The sequence below is a fragment of the Aythya marila genome (genome assembly GCF_965140915.1).
Source record: "Aythya marila genome assembly, chromosome: 1".
In the NCBI taxonomy this organism is placed as follows: domain Eukaryota; kingdom Metazoa; phylum Chordata; class Aves; order Anseriformes; family Anatidae; genus Aythya; species Aythya marila.
This window is the reverse complement of record NC_139042.1, coordinates 42,250,885-42,265,685: the sequence shown is the minus strand read 5'-3', so window position 1 is coordinate 42,265,685 and position 14,801 is coordinate 42,250,885. Positions and strand designations below refer to the sequence as shown.

General features: G+C 34.8%; 1 long non-coding RNA gene across 1 annotated transcript; it reads left to right on the top strand.

Annotated features, from left to right (window-relative positions):
* Positions 1-853: 853 nt before the first annotated feature.
* LOC309891868 lies at positions 854-13,869 on the top strand. The gene is made up of 3 exons (XR_014319560.1): positions 854-971; positions 10,289-10,386; positions 12,470-13,869. It is a non-coding gene; the product is annotated as an uncharacterized lncRNA (long non-coding RNA).
* The last annotated feature ends 932 nt before the right edge of the window (positions 13,870-14,801 follow it).

Genomic DNA, 14,801 nt, shown 5'->3' with positions numbered 1-14,801 from the left:
AATTTGGAAACAACAGTGGTAGGTTTTTTGAGGTCATGCATTTAGTGTAATCACAGAGAAATGTTGTAGTGCTATGGAAATAGTCCAAAGGAAAGCAAAGAGAACAGCAAATGAAATGTATGCAAATTTTGGTTTCATATATATATATATATTAAAAAAAAAAAAAAAAAAAAAAAAGAAAGGAACATAGTCATGAGAATTACAAGCTGAATGATTGAAAATTATATGTGAGACAACTAATTATTGTTTTTTTTTATTATTATTATTATTATTTTTATTTTTATTTTTTTTCCTGATATGGGGAAATAGCTTATGGAATATTGGTGGGGTTTGGGTTCAGTCTTCTATCTGACCTTTGCATTAATAATTTGGAAGAGACAGTAAATGCATTGAGGGGATTAATGACAAGGACAGAAGAGTAATAAAAGGCATCCCAGAGAGATTAGGATAGAAAACAGCAAAGTCAGTTACATGCTGAGCTGGTGTGAATTAGCAAAAGCAAAATAATCTGAAATACCAACACTGAAGGGAAGACAGAAACTAAAAGGATTTTATGTGTGTTGAAGGACATTAAACATGAACTTGAACTGTGATGTGACAGCCAAAGAATGCCATCCTAGTTTTGGAGCAAAGCACTTCACCACAGTGTATGAAGATAGTACTCCTTTTCACTAGGACTCTGGTGTGATCCCATCTAAGGCAGTGCATTCCTTCCTGGGTATTTCATGATCAGAATTGCAGTTTGGAAAGAGCCAAGGTAATTAGGTAACAAGCAATTGTTGACACTGGGTAGCGGGGGTGGAAATTAGTAAGCTAAATGTTGGAGACTTGGGTAGCAATGTTTAAAGGAAAAACATAACATTAAAATGTCCTGGAACTGCCAGGGACGGAAAAGAATTGGCTGATACAAATCCTGGCACGACTGCACTAAGACTGGGAAAAAGGTAGATAAATGAAGGGAAAATAACCAGGTATATTTCCTGCCAATTGTCTCTATTAGGCTTTCTTCCAAGGGAAGCTTTTTCACTTGGGACATTAAAAAGTGGATTGGACTGAAATCTGTGAGATGTATTGTTTTATATAGCTTAATAAGTGGTTTCTGTCACTAATATGGGCCAAATATATCAAGACTGCATGCAGTTCCTGCTGCTATTAGGAGCAGGTATTCAAGCACAGAATGTGTCTCTGTGATTCTTCTGTGGTATTCTTAAGTGATGTGCCATTGCATTTACCATTTCCTGGAGATCTTTGATCTTTTCAATGGCATGAAACTGGCTGTAGGGATCAACGAATGCAACATTGCTGAGTGACTTGTATTTAATGTGAAATTTCTAGCTGAGAGAGTGGGACTATGCTTAAGTATGTGCTGTTTCCAATTCACTGGACTTATTAGCAATTTATAACCTATGTTTGGTTAAGAATGTTCTCAGATACTATTCTAAAATGTTGTTAATCCTTTTCATTATTGTTTTTAATCATTGTGGGTATATACCTTGTGCCAAGAATAAGCTGGGAGGTTCAGTTTTCTTGCCTGTTAGTTTAATAATTCTCTCTTGAATAAGAGAACTTGCTTTCAGAAAGATTTATCAGGTTAGAAAAAGGTTTTGATTTAATATTTGAAGATGGAGTTAGCCTCCTGCTGTGCTTTAAGCATTTGAAAACCTGCTGCAAAGTGGCATTTCAAAGACAGCTTAATATTAAATTCAGTTTGCAATATTCATATCTAATTGTTGTAAGACCCGTTGTTCTGTTAATAAGTGGCAGAATAACAATGTTATTATGTTTGGCTTTCACATGCATTTTTAGACCTTTGTTAAAGGACATTGTTCTTGCAAAGGCTTTCCTCAAAGCAAAGAAAAACATTTACATATACAGTAGATAAACTCCTACAGCTTCAGAGCGGTCCGGGTGTTTATCATCTTGTGCAGAACTGATTTGAGTGTTATTCTGCTCAGCTATTCTCAGAGTACACATTGTGTTCTCATTTAAGCATTGGCTAGTTCTGTTATCCAAATCACTGCATTATGAAAATAAAATATCCAAGAATATGAAATTATATGAATAGGAAAATATGACAACTTTTACAAACAGCATGCAATCTAGTCCTCTGTGTTTTCTTCTACAGCAGAGGTAACACAATAAAGAATTTTATACGACTTCAGCACTGATGTTATTGAGTGATTTAAAACCATTTTCCCATTTCAGCTCAGCTGTTCTGCATTTTTAGAGATTGTTTTTACCAATAGTACTGAAAATATCAAGAGAGCAGTTGCAAGAGTGACACTGGCTACTTGCTTCTGTTGGATGGCTTTTATCTGGCATAAAACTATTAAGCATACAGTCATTATGAATCATTAATAGCCTGACAGCAAAGTTGACTGCAGTGGGAAAATCAAGTCAGTTTTATTATTCATTAAGACATTCCTGAAGGAGCTAACTTCTCACAGGAAGAATAGACAATAGAATTATAATATTTCATACTTATGAATGTAGTCGTGTGTTAAACTACTTTACCTTCTTATAATCACATTTTTTCAGTTACTTATGCTAATAATTTTGGTAACATTTTTATTGCATGCATTCTCCTTAATTCAAAATCTGTCTTCCAGGATATCAAAGTAATGTCTGAATTTCTTTATAATAGTTGCGTTATACACACCTTCCCATATTAAATTTTAGTTAGTTTCTCAAAGGAATTTTATAAACTAAAATTAGGCCAAGTGTGAGTTTAAATCTAGTCTGAAGACAGTGCTTCACATTATTCTTCACACAATTTTTACTTTCTTTTCCAAATGGGAAAAAAAAAAAAAAAAAAAGAAATCGTAGGTTTTGAAAAGGTGTGTAGAGTTGTGATGCAGAAAGAGCTCAGGGAAAAGAATATAAACTAGTGACTTGGTACTGAGACCTTTGACTCTCTTTTAATATTTTCTTTTTCTTCTCTTTTCATTTTAACCCCCTTTGATATGGGATAGCATCAGTAGCTCTCAAGTTAGACAATTAACCCTGGAGTGGAGTGTTGTAGAGAGATATCAGATTCCAGATCTTAGGGTAAGGTTTGCAAAAGTTTCTCTAAAACTGAACTCATTATAACTTTCAGAGATACTTTGGATATAGATCCATTAACATAGTCTGTGAGATTATATCAGACTTCAATTGCTTATATGATGACCTTTCAGAAAGAAAAAAGAATAGAAAAAAGACTTTTGTGCATTTATCCATGTATCTATTTAGCATCCTAATCCCAATCCCATTTTGCTCTCTTCAGAATACAAATTCCAATACCTCACAAGGCAAGCTAGAAGTCTAATGTATAAATTGTCTTGATATTTCTGATCATAAGCATAGAAATGATTTTTTCGTTTTCTCTTTTCCAAAGAGAACAACATAAAACTTAGTAGATCAGACTCCACCATATGCATGTGCAGTGTTTTACTCCTAGCTTCTCATTTCTGAACTTGTCTGAGTTCATGTGACATTGAAGCAAAACTTATCTAAAGGGAGCTCTGTCTTAAACACTAACATGACATCTTCGGAAATCTAGTGTTATCACAGAACTATTTAGATTGTTCAAGACTGACATTTAAAGATGTGACCTATGAAAACAATATGATTCAAAACATCACCAAGAAAACATGATATAATGTTACATTCAGAGTAATTAGGCCTAATTTATCAGGAGTAGTAAATGATTAATATCTGCTTACAAACTTTGGTGTAATCAAAGTGTTGTTAAGTAACACTTGAATATTGATAAATCTAAGTAATTCACTGGTCCACAACCTGCTTCTTTCACAAGTGTAGAGGCAGTTCTGTAAAAAACAACACTAAAATTAGGGAAGTGCTACTAACGGCATTACAAAAGAGCTAGCACATCTTGAGAACAGTTCGTGTCCAAGAAGGTTATGATTTTTCACATCTAGTCTGCTACTTCAGCTCTTAAGGTCTGATGCAGAGAACTAAATCTTACAGATGACACCATTTGGTGCTTAAGCGTGTTTGGTATGAGAGACAATTCTAAAGGAAGTCTTCTGTTCATCCACCTCAAACCAAGATGCTCACATGTGCAGACTTCCTTTAGTTTTGATCTTCAGAGTAACTCTGATAACTGACAGCTATTTCTTCAGCTTTTTACCCTTCTTGTTTTCATTTTCTTGCTGTTGTGTTGCACCATAGAGTTAAATATTCTATTATGACACTATATGATACTATATTTTACTGTAAGAATATTGTAACAACTTACTAAGAACTTCAGATGCAGATGAGCATTTCAGCGTACTGAGCACTATATGTTAAAATGGCACAAAAATCCCAGTCCCATCAAGTAGCACTTACAAGATATAGATGGATCACACACGGATACTGACAGATAGGGGAATACAAGGAAGCAGTAAGACAATACTGGTAAGTATGATAAGCTGCTTTCTTGAAAATATAACACCATGTGAACTGGCACCTTTGGTCCACCTCTGAGAATTAAATGAAAGAGAAGATTGTGCAGGGCTTTGGAGATAAAAAGAAATACTTAAACTTTCATTTAATAGAGATGAGGGAGCCATCAAAGAATTCCAAGAGCTGGCCAAAATGATGAGCTAGGTAAATGCAGCACTTTGGAGGGGTAAAAACAGGCCAAGGAAGCATTTGTCAAGATCAATGAAAAGGACTTTTAACTTTGTGTGTGTTAGACAATGAACACCAGCAAAAAAGATGAATGGGTGGAAAAATCTGTATGTAAGAGATATTGTGCAACAAGAAACTGCTAGATCTGTTGAAGAAATTGCTAGAAGGTTAATGATACCTTAGTCATCAATGACATTGGGATTATGCGCCTGAGTGACAGATAGGATACTAGTATTCTTCACAGTGATTAGAAAGCAGATAAAAAGGGAGGGATTGCAAGTGAAGAATATAAATGCTATTTCAACCATGTTCTGTCATTGTTCCCTCTGCTTAGGTGAAGAGGCCTCGCTTTCTCTTACGACTTCACAGTGTGCCTCTGACAGCTCATCCAGTACCTTCCATTTAATCATTTGCTTTATTCCTTTCATCTGCATTTTTAAGCAGTACCCATCCCTCCCTTTCCTTTCCCACATTCCCATCAGAAAGCTGCTAAAATTCTTGACCTCTCAGCTTCTCTTCCTAGCTGACACTTCAAGTCTTTCTCTCACTGTCTCCTCCTGTAAGATTGTAAAAAGTAATTTTTAAGTATTTTCTATAGTCTATACACTGTTTTTAACAAAGTTTCTCCTCTACCCTGACTTGGAAACTTGTTGAGAACTGCTGTGTGCAAGACACAAACGGAGGCACATGATATATACTAATTTGTGGAGCAAAATGTAAAATCCCAGAGCAGAATCACCACTTTACTCCTGATATCATCCAAAGAATCTATAAATCCCAATTTTATATCTGCAACACATAGGTAAAACCTGGACTGTATTTCTTTTTAACATACCTTCATTCTAATCATTCCTTATACTAAGTGCAAGTGTCTGAAACTTGACAGCTAGTTTAGCATTAGACAACAATAGAATATTTCATTTCTGTAAGTTTACTTGTTAAAATTCATATTTACTTGTAACATACTGAGAAAGGCTTTTAATCATTTGCTGTCAAAATGCCAGGAGGGTTTTTACATAAAGAATTGGTGAAGTCAAAAGATTCTTTTTAAGTGTTAAAAAAATATATATGTATATATAAGATATATTTTCATAAACTCTGGGAAACACACACACACACATACACACACACACACTAAAATATATAGCTTATAAAAGAGAGGGAAGAATGAAAGATAAAGTGTTGCAGCTCCATGGGATTTCACCCCATACACCTTGTGTATGTGTAGTGGGACTGGGGTTGAGCAGAGAAGACCAGAAGATTTTCAGGCCTGAGAGAGGAGTAGAGCTTGGAAGGAGGAGCTGCCTGAGATCAGCTCCTGCAGGAATCACATCAGAGAGAATGCAAGTTGAATGGAAATGGGAACTACCAGATGCTGCCAAGCAGGAACAGAGATGAAGGTCTGTGAAGGACCAGGGAGGAGGGTGAAGGAGAAGGGGAGAACAATGACTTGAAACATAGTCCTCGCTGTTGGCAAAACAATCTTCTCCACAGCATGTTCTCACAACCCGGACTGTTTCTTCACTGCCCCTCAACTGTGATTGTTCTAAGAGCTGCATAGAAAAAGCAGTGAAACTATTTTGTGGTACCTTTATTATTAATAATAATATGTTATCCATTTGTATTTATAGGGCACCCATGCCCAGGAGCCTCTGGGCACATAACAAAATATAACTAAAACACAGCTTAGTTTTAAAAAAGGCAACATGGCCCAATTAATTCCCCAATTAATTAATTTATTCTACATAGCTTTGAATTTTGGTCTAAGGATTTTATGTAGGACATTAAAAAAATGGTTCCACTGACAAGACAGGTAATTATTTTATTGAATGATTTTTCTCAATGCAAAGCTATTAATAGCTGGATCACTAGTGGGGGGCCAAATTCTGCCCTGAGGTAAATCCAGCACCATTTCACTGACTTCAAGGGAATTACTCTTTTACTGGGATCAGAATTGGGATGTTAAGTGCCCAGTTATTCATAGAACTGAACTAAATTATTTTTCTTTTCTTTTCTTTTCTTTTCTTTTCTTTTCTTTTCTTTTCTTTTCTTTTCTTTTCTTTTCTTTTCTTTTCTTTTCTTTTCTTTTCTTTTCTTTTCTTTTCTTTTCTTTTCTCTTCTTTTCTCTTCTTTCTCTTCTCTTCTCTTCTCTTCTCTTCTCTTCTCTTCTCTTCTCTTCTCTTCTCTTCTCTTCTCTTCTCTTCTCTTCTCTTCTCTTCTCTTCTCTTCTCTTCTCTTCTCTTCTCTTCTCTTCTCTTCTCTTCTCTTCTCTTCTCTTCTCTTCTCTTCTCTTCTCTTCTCTTCTCTTCTCTTCTCTTCTTCTCTTCTCTTCTCTTCTTTCTCTTCCCTTCCCTTCCCTTCCCTTCCCTTCCCTTCCCTTCCCTTCCCTTCCCTTCCCTTCCCTTCCCTTCCCTTCCCTTCCCTTCCCTTCCCTTCCCTTCCCTTCCCTTCCCTTCCCTTCCCTTCCCTTCCCTTCCCTTCCCTTCCCTTCCCTTCCCTTCCCTTCCCTTCCCTTCCCTTCCCTTCCCTTCCCTTCCCTTCCCTTCCCTTCCCTTCCCTTCCCTTCCCTTCCCTTCCCTTCCCTTCCCTTCCCTTCCCTTCCCTTCCCTTCCCTTCCCTTCCCTTCCCTTCCCTCCCCTCCCCTCCCCTTCCCTTCCCTTCCCTTCCCTTTTTTTTAAATTTATTTATTTACTTTCTTTAAAGGTATAAGTTAACTCTAAGTCACAAAACTAAACCTGAAATATATAAGAGGCTATGGGCATATCTTATTCTATAAGAAAAAGAGGGCGAAAAGTCTCCTTCCCAAATCTCTGAGAAGCATTCACATGCCCCAGCTGTGTCCACATAGTAGGTTCTACAAAAAGAGCCCAGGCTTGACAAGAACTCAGATATAGTTCATATTGCAGGAAAAAAAAATAAATATATTAAAAAGAAAAAAAAAAAAGAAAAAGAAAAAACAACATACGAAAGGTAAGAGGGCAAAGGAAATTTAAACATGTTCAAACATTTAATATTTAATGTACAAAGCTGCACTTCCCTTCCTCTCCTCCAAAACCATAGCTTTTGGGACATTTTTTATGAATACATCATTAAGTATCCACATTCTTGCAAAGGGAGAAAAGAGCTAGGGAAAGAGAGCTGATCTGCTCCCTTTTCTCAGAGGGAAATTCACACCCATATGCTTTCATGTGCTCTGTTATTTTTAAATAAGACCTCATTATCAGGTAGCAATAATATTATGTTTGCCAAAATTTACTTCCTTATTTTGAACATGGATCACTAACATGCTTAGACTAATGCTGGTAACCAAACAGCAGACTGAAAGGGGATTTTTACTTTGTATATGGTAGTGAACTGATACAAATTGGTAGCATCCTTGAGAGAATGGGATTTAATACTTTTCTGTTGCACAGAGAAGCTCTGTGCCAGGTAGTCCTGCCTTTCTCTCATATGAAATTAAACTTGTTTGTGGCTCTTTATTTTATTTATTTATTTTTACATCTTAGCAATAACAGAAGGCCTTTTTATTTTTATTGTTGACATCTTGCTTTCAATCCTTTCCATCTTTCTGCATGCGTTCATAAAATAAAGATCAAAAATAGTCCATGGACCCCCAAATTCAAATTGGAATGTAATGCTACACTGAGAAGTGTGATTTAATAACTTGTTAACTTGGGACTAGTAAAATTCATTTTCCAGCATCATTTTAGACTGCTCAGGTGACCTTGAACAAATCCTTCCATCCCTCTTCACTTGGCACTGCAAGGATAAGTACAAAAATATTATACAGCTCCAGGGGAAAGAAAATAGAATAACGAAGTAGACAGTAAGCAAATATTTACAAAAAAAAAAAAGGCAACTTAAATTCCAAATATACTCCTTCCTTCCTTCTTATCTCCAATGTTTTAGAAACAGAAGAGCTAGAGAGTGCATGAGTTCCTCACATTTGTAGAATTAAATGTTATCAATAATTTTATTAAAAATTGACCTTTTATTGGGCAGGTTTAGATCAACATAAAATTAATCAAGATGTTTTCTTCTTCTTTTATTGTTCAAAATCCACTGTAGACACCATTTTTCAAAACTGAACTGAAGAGAAAGTTGCCAGCACTAATGAATTTACATTAAAACAAGCAAAAAAAAAAAAAAAAAAAATAAAGAAAAGAGAGAGAAGGGTATTTTTTCAGTATGAAAAACCTAAAGTAACCATCAAAACTACAAATTTGTATAATGCAAACTATATTAAAACAAAAAACAAAATAAGAGTTCTAGAATCTCATTAGCAATAAGTCAAGTCATTATTTAAATGTAAATCAGGACAGCAGAATCCATATTCCACCCGTTGTGGGCTGAATATAGTCTGCAATGTATTTCATTACAGTCCATAGTAGTATCAGTTCAGAAGAGTTATTGCTTCAGAACATTAGCATGTATTAATATGTAGCTCACCTAAACTGTTTAGAAGGCCTATCAATGGTTACCAAGGGAAAAGCCACCCTTGACATAAATAATAGATATGAACGGAAAAATCCATTGTTTGAGTAGTTGTAGAAATCACATACGGGGTGTGCCACAGTTGCTACACAATACTTGCAATCCAAATAATGTGTTGTGTTGCATGGGGACTGTGAGACTTGCTGGGATGCATTTGTTGCCAACTACTTTTACAGGAAAGAGTATTACGATACTGGTGCATTGTGCAGAATTTTTGCTGAACTCACTCTGGAATACATGTTATGATGTTCTAAAACATATTTGACATGTGGTGTGGAACATGTTGATGTTCTTGAGTTTTTGATTTATTTATTTATAATACCTACATTGTGAAACTTTTGCTGCACGCCCAGTTAAATTAGTTCTTCAAGCGTGGGGGTGTTAATACTGTGATTTTCAAGAAGGAATTCTGTGTTACAAAATGAGTATTGTTTGTGTGCTACACAGTTGGTTTGCAAATGATACTGTAAATATGCACTAAAATTGAAGATAATAGTATTTTACTATCCCAGAAAGTAATTAATATCTTTGTGGTTGTTTTACTGTTTATTGAAGCAGAGGTAAATGAACAAACTTGTTACTAAGATGACTATCAGTGATTAGTTGGGAATCTCATATAAAAAGCTTTAGTATCACAATACATTTTTCTCTCTCTTTTTTTTTTTCATTTTTATTAAATTTATTTCAGATGTTTATTGTGAAGAATTCTTTTTAAGAAAATATATGGATCTGGTTTGGCTACCAAGAATTTGGGATCGTTAATGTCTTCTTTCCCTCTGGAGTCAACTCATTTTCTGATGAGACTCCACTTTCTTGGAGTTGAATTTCTTGGAACAAGTCACTTGAATGCCTAACTCCTACATACCTTGAGTGCTTAAATATAAGAGGCATGTTGGTAGTGTTATCACCAATTATCAACCATACTTAAATACAATGTTACACTTTTGAATAATTCCCTAAATGACAATCTCAAAATATCAACTTTTTGCTGCAATGCATGTCTGTCACTACTCAGTTTCACATCTTGTCAATAAACAAAGTTTTTTGAGACACCAGTAAACTGTATAATCTACATAATAAACTATATAATAATCTACTATATAATTTACACCAGTAAACTATATAATCTGATGGACTAGCTTCTAATTTGGATGTACCCATGTAACTTTTTATATAGGAATTAAGACAGATATCAGCCAAGGATCTCCTGCCTGACCAGTCTTGCTACACCACAGGTGGTGATCACATAGATGGGTTGTGGCAAACACGATTAAGGTAGGCATCAGTGATTCTTGGGAATCAGTGCTCATAAAATAACAGAAGCATGAATCTAGAACTTACATGAATTTGACATATATCACTGGAAGACATTCTCAGAACTGATCTTGGCATTTCTTGTGCTTGACTGAACTCAGATTTTATCATTATTATTATTATTATTTTTACCATCTAAAAACTTTACGCGTCTATCCAAAAACTCTTTGGTAGTCATAGAATATAGAAGTGGAGTTGGCAGAGACAAAATACCAAACTACTGTATCATCAGTGTTACGACAGCACCATCACGAAACTACAACTCAAACTACAGCATCATCATGGGAGAAACGATTTGATTTCCTAATGACAGCTGTGATGACCATATTCAGTTCCACAGGGTATCCTTCCTTTCACTACTGCTCAGAAAGGATGCAGTCTTCTGTACTTTTTGTGGCACATCTGCCAACTTTGTGTAAAAAATCTGTATTATTTAAAACACCAAAGATGTCTTTGGTCATGTATATTTAGTCATTTGAATAGGCACCTGCATCTCTGCTGTAGTGTCATTCATAGGATAGATTCTCAAACTTAGGCTTTCTATACATGAAGTACTGTCTTCAGGATAATGTCTACACCAACTTGTGGTATGACTATTCAGTAACTTTTTCTGCATGCACAGCAAAATTTATCATTGTTTATGAATTTGAACATCTTGATTTTTTTATAATTATTATTATTATTTCCTACAAACAGTTGTAAGGACAACACAGAAATCAGGAGTAGCAGTTATGAAAGCTAAGTTTTCAATACAGGTATCTGTCTATAAATCTTTGTTTCTACTTTGGAAAATCGTTATGAAAGGATTTTAAAACTGATCAATATGTAACTTTATTGTAAGTGTATTCATAAAATAATGCAAATTTTCAGGATCAAACAGTAATTTATGTAGTGTTCCCCAAAATGTACTATCTAAAGTATTAGCCAATAAACCAGGAACTAGGCAAAGTTCACAATGAAGGTGACTTCTCTTTAGAGTGAAATATGTTGTCAGCACAAATATGTGGATTTTGAAACCTGAAGAACAAGTTTTCATTTCTTTCATTTGTGGATAACAACAAAAGAACTAGTTCATCTTTAATTTTTGAAAGATGAAAAACAAACCATGACAACCACTCATGGTACATAAATAGAACATCAATGATAAATTATAAAACAGATAATTTTCTTTAGTGAATAATGAACAGCAAATGCTGAAAAATTAGCCATTCCATTTTATGTTAGTAGAAAAATTAAGAGCATACCAAACTAAGTTTTCTTGTTTGAAGGGCAGAAAATGAATAATAATTTTCGTCTCCAAAGTAATAATGAGTTCTGGGTTAATTTGTAGTGTACTTGTCCAGTGAAATTAAGGAAATGTGAATAATGAATATTCTAGTAATTTTTTTTCTGAACTTCTAATTGGACTAGAAATTTGTTTGCTTCTAGACTTTAGCTGTGTTCTTTTAAAAGTATAAACTTATTTGGAAATTCAAACATACATTGCATTATTTAGTTTGAAGCTTGAAAAACACTCTTATACAGAGAAAGAGCTACGGAAACTAAAGGAATGTATCACTATGAATACGCATATGTATCATCACACTGTCAGGTTGTGCGTACTTGGGTATTAAATGCTTCAGGTATTAAATCCCACCTTAAATGCTTTTGTGTTTGATGCATGTGTACAAATTACTGTTAAAGAATTTGCACATCTAAAATATTTTTCTTTTTAGCTTGTGGGTTATATTTCAATTAAACAACAATCAATACACTGCATTTCAATGATATGATTTTGGTCTATAAAGTCTGCCTCAGTTTTGTCTCTTTACACAGTGATAGTATTGTAATCAATATAACCTGGTGATATGTGGCCTATGTTCTGAAAGTGTATATCCATATCCATTCCAAAACACAGCTTTGCTTATCGAAGGAGACAATTTCTATAATACACACATGCATATACATGTATAATTTAGTTTTGTGCTTAGTTTGCTACTTCTGTACATTCCTGTTTAAGCACATTTGAAGAAAAAGAATCAAAATATCTCTTCATCTCTTCCAGAGAACTATGGTTTCTGAAAAGGAGGAAGAGGGACACAAATTCTTCCATGGCCTAGTGGACAACCTTGTGCCATTTTTTTTTTTTTTTCAGAAGCTCTTTATATATTCCCACTGAGGATTCTACTACTAAAGCAATGCTCCAGTATGCAAGTATGTCCAGAAGCTGTGGGAACTTGCAGTTTCAAAAACCTTTCATGTTTCATAATGCCTTACAGACATTACAAAATTTTTTGAACCAATATCAGGGGTCAGCTAAAACATCATTTATCACTGATGAAGCATTCAATAATTTTCAGCAGAATGATTGAAGTAGTATTTTTAAATTAATTATTTTCCCCTCTTTCCCCTTCACCTCCTTTTTGTCAAAAATGATATTTAGTTTTTGTGATTTTTATCTGATGCCACCCGAAAAGAAGAGAAGAGAAGAGAAGAGAAGAGAAGAGAAGAGAAGAGAAGAGAAGAAAAAAGAAAAGAAAAGAAAAGAAAAGAAAAGAAAAGAAAAGAAAAGAAAAGAAAAGAAAAGAAAAGAAAAGAAAAGAAAAGAAAAGAAAAGAAAAGAAAAGAAAAGAAAAGGACTGAACAGAAGATAAACATGATTCCTCCTTTTTTTTTTCCTGAGCTGGCCACTTCATTATTTATAAACTTTATCTGTGAATAAAACCATTAATGTTACCTGGTACTAAGTGGCCTACATACTTGCAGTTCTGTCTTAAATAAAGCAGACCCTAAAAACCCATGGGTTTTAAACACCTGTGGTATGAGTGCAGGCTGAACAGAAATGAGGCTTTCAATTCCAAGCCAGTTTTCCAGCTCTATCTTTTTTCTTTAGAAACAATCTAGCTGCCTGGTAGCTATTTTACTACTATCAGCCTTGTCCTGATAAGATAACAAGCTAGCTTCCTCACATAAGTTTGAGAGAGCTTAAGAAGCTCCCTCAAATTTCTGTGGTTCAAGTCACTATCATGTAGGTAGTGTGGTTTACATGGTTTACTGCCATCTAAGTTCATCAAATTAAATTTTGTCTCTGTTGGAAACTCATCCAGCATTGCTTCCCACTGAAGTCTGTGGTTACATCGCCATGGTCATTCTGGTGAAGTATGGAGGTTGATCCCACAAATATTCCCACATGCTTGGGTCCATTTTTAACATGCAATGATGTGAACAAGTCAGATACCTTTCAGAGGAAACTTAACCACAAGCTCTGTGGCAGTGCATATCAAACACACTCTTTAGATAGGCACATGCTGAGGAGATACAGTTAAGGTCTTCAGTTTAAGCCATATCTAAATGAGAAAATCATGAATTTCAAATAGGGAGGATGTAAAGATCCCAGCAAAAACTGCTCTGATCTACTTAACCACTCCTATTATGCTGAACTCTTGGATAAAACAGATGAAGGAAAAGGGAGTTTTGACATGTTTCATCTGATGACAATTTTATATCTGAAGCCAAACAAATGGTCCTTTAAAGAAATTATAATAGTTTTTTAAATTAAATTATTAGTTTTAGTTAAATGATATGAAATAAATTTGTTTTGGAGCTAACAACAACAAAAAAAAAAAGGCATGTGCTCAAAACCGCAGATGTTTTGATAATGTCACTGATTTATTTTCTATATAAATTGGAAATCCTATTCTTTATTCAATTTCCTTAGGGATCATACAGGTTCATTATATATATGTACATGAGTCCTAAATGGTAGGGGAAATTTTCACTTGCTCCCTTTTTAATATTTTCCTGTTGATATATATTCTTTTATTCTTCCTTCAACAGACTGCCTAAGGCTTACTGTCATGAAAAACTGTGCCCTAGTGTACATGTAGAGTCACCCACATCTCTCTCCATAGTGACTGTTGCTTTTTTTCACGTTCACTTGTAGCGTTCATCCATTCACAGTACTGAAATGCAGTGCTATAAAGATCCTCAGAGTGGAGCTCAACCACAGCCTACCAGCAATGCAGGCTCAGGCACCAGCACCTTGGTGCAAGGTCATTTTAATTCCTTCCCTCTGTTTTTCTCTTTCTGTTTTATCCCAACGGGAATTCAACAATACAATCTTGAGTGGAGTGTTCAGACTATACCATTAACTTATTGAGTAACTGCACCTGCTTTTAAACTTTAATGATGCATTTTTAATATGATAAATGTATTATACTTCTATGGTTTTATATGCAGGTCGAATAAACTATGAGTTTTGTTACTCTTCAAATATTACATTCCAAAGAACAGCCTTATAATTATATAGCTTCTGTAGTTGCATGCGTCTGGTACTCTGAAAATGACAGTGGTTCTGTACCAGTGAATGCAAGCTACTTTTGACTGCAAACGAGTAT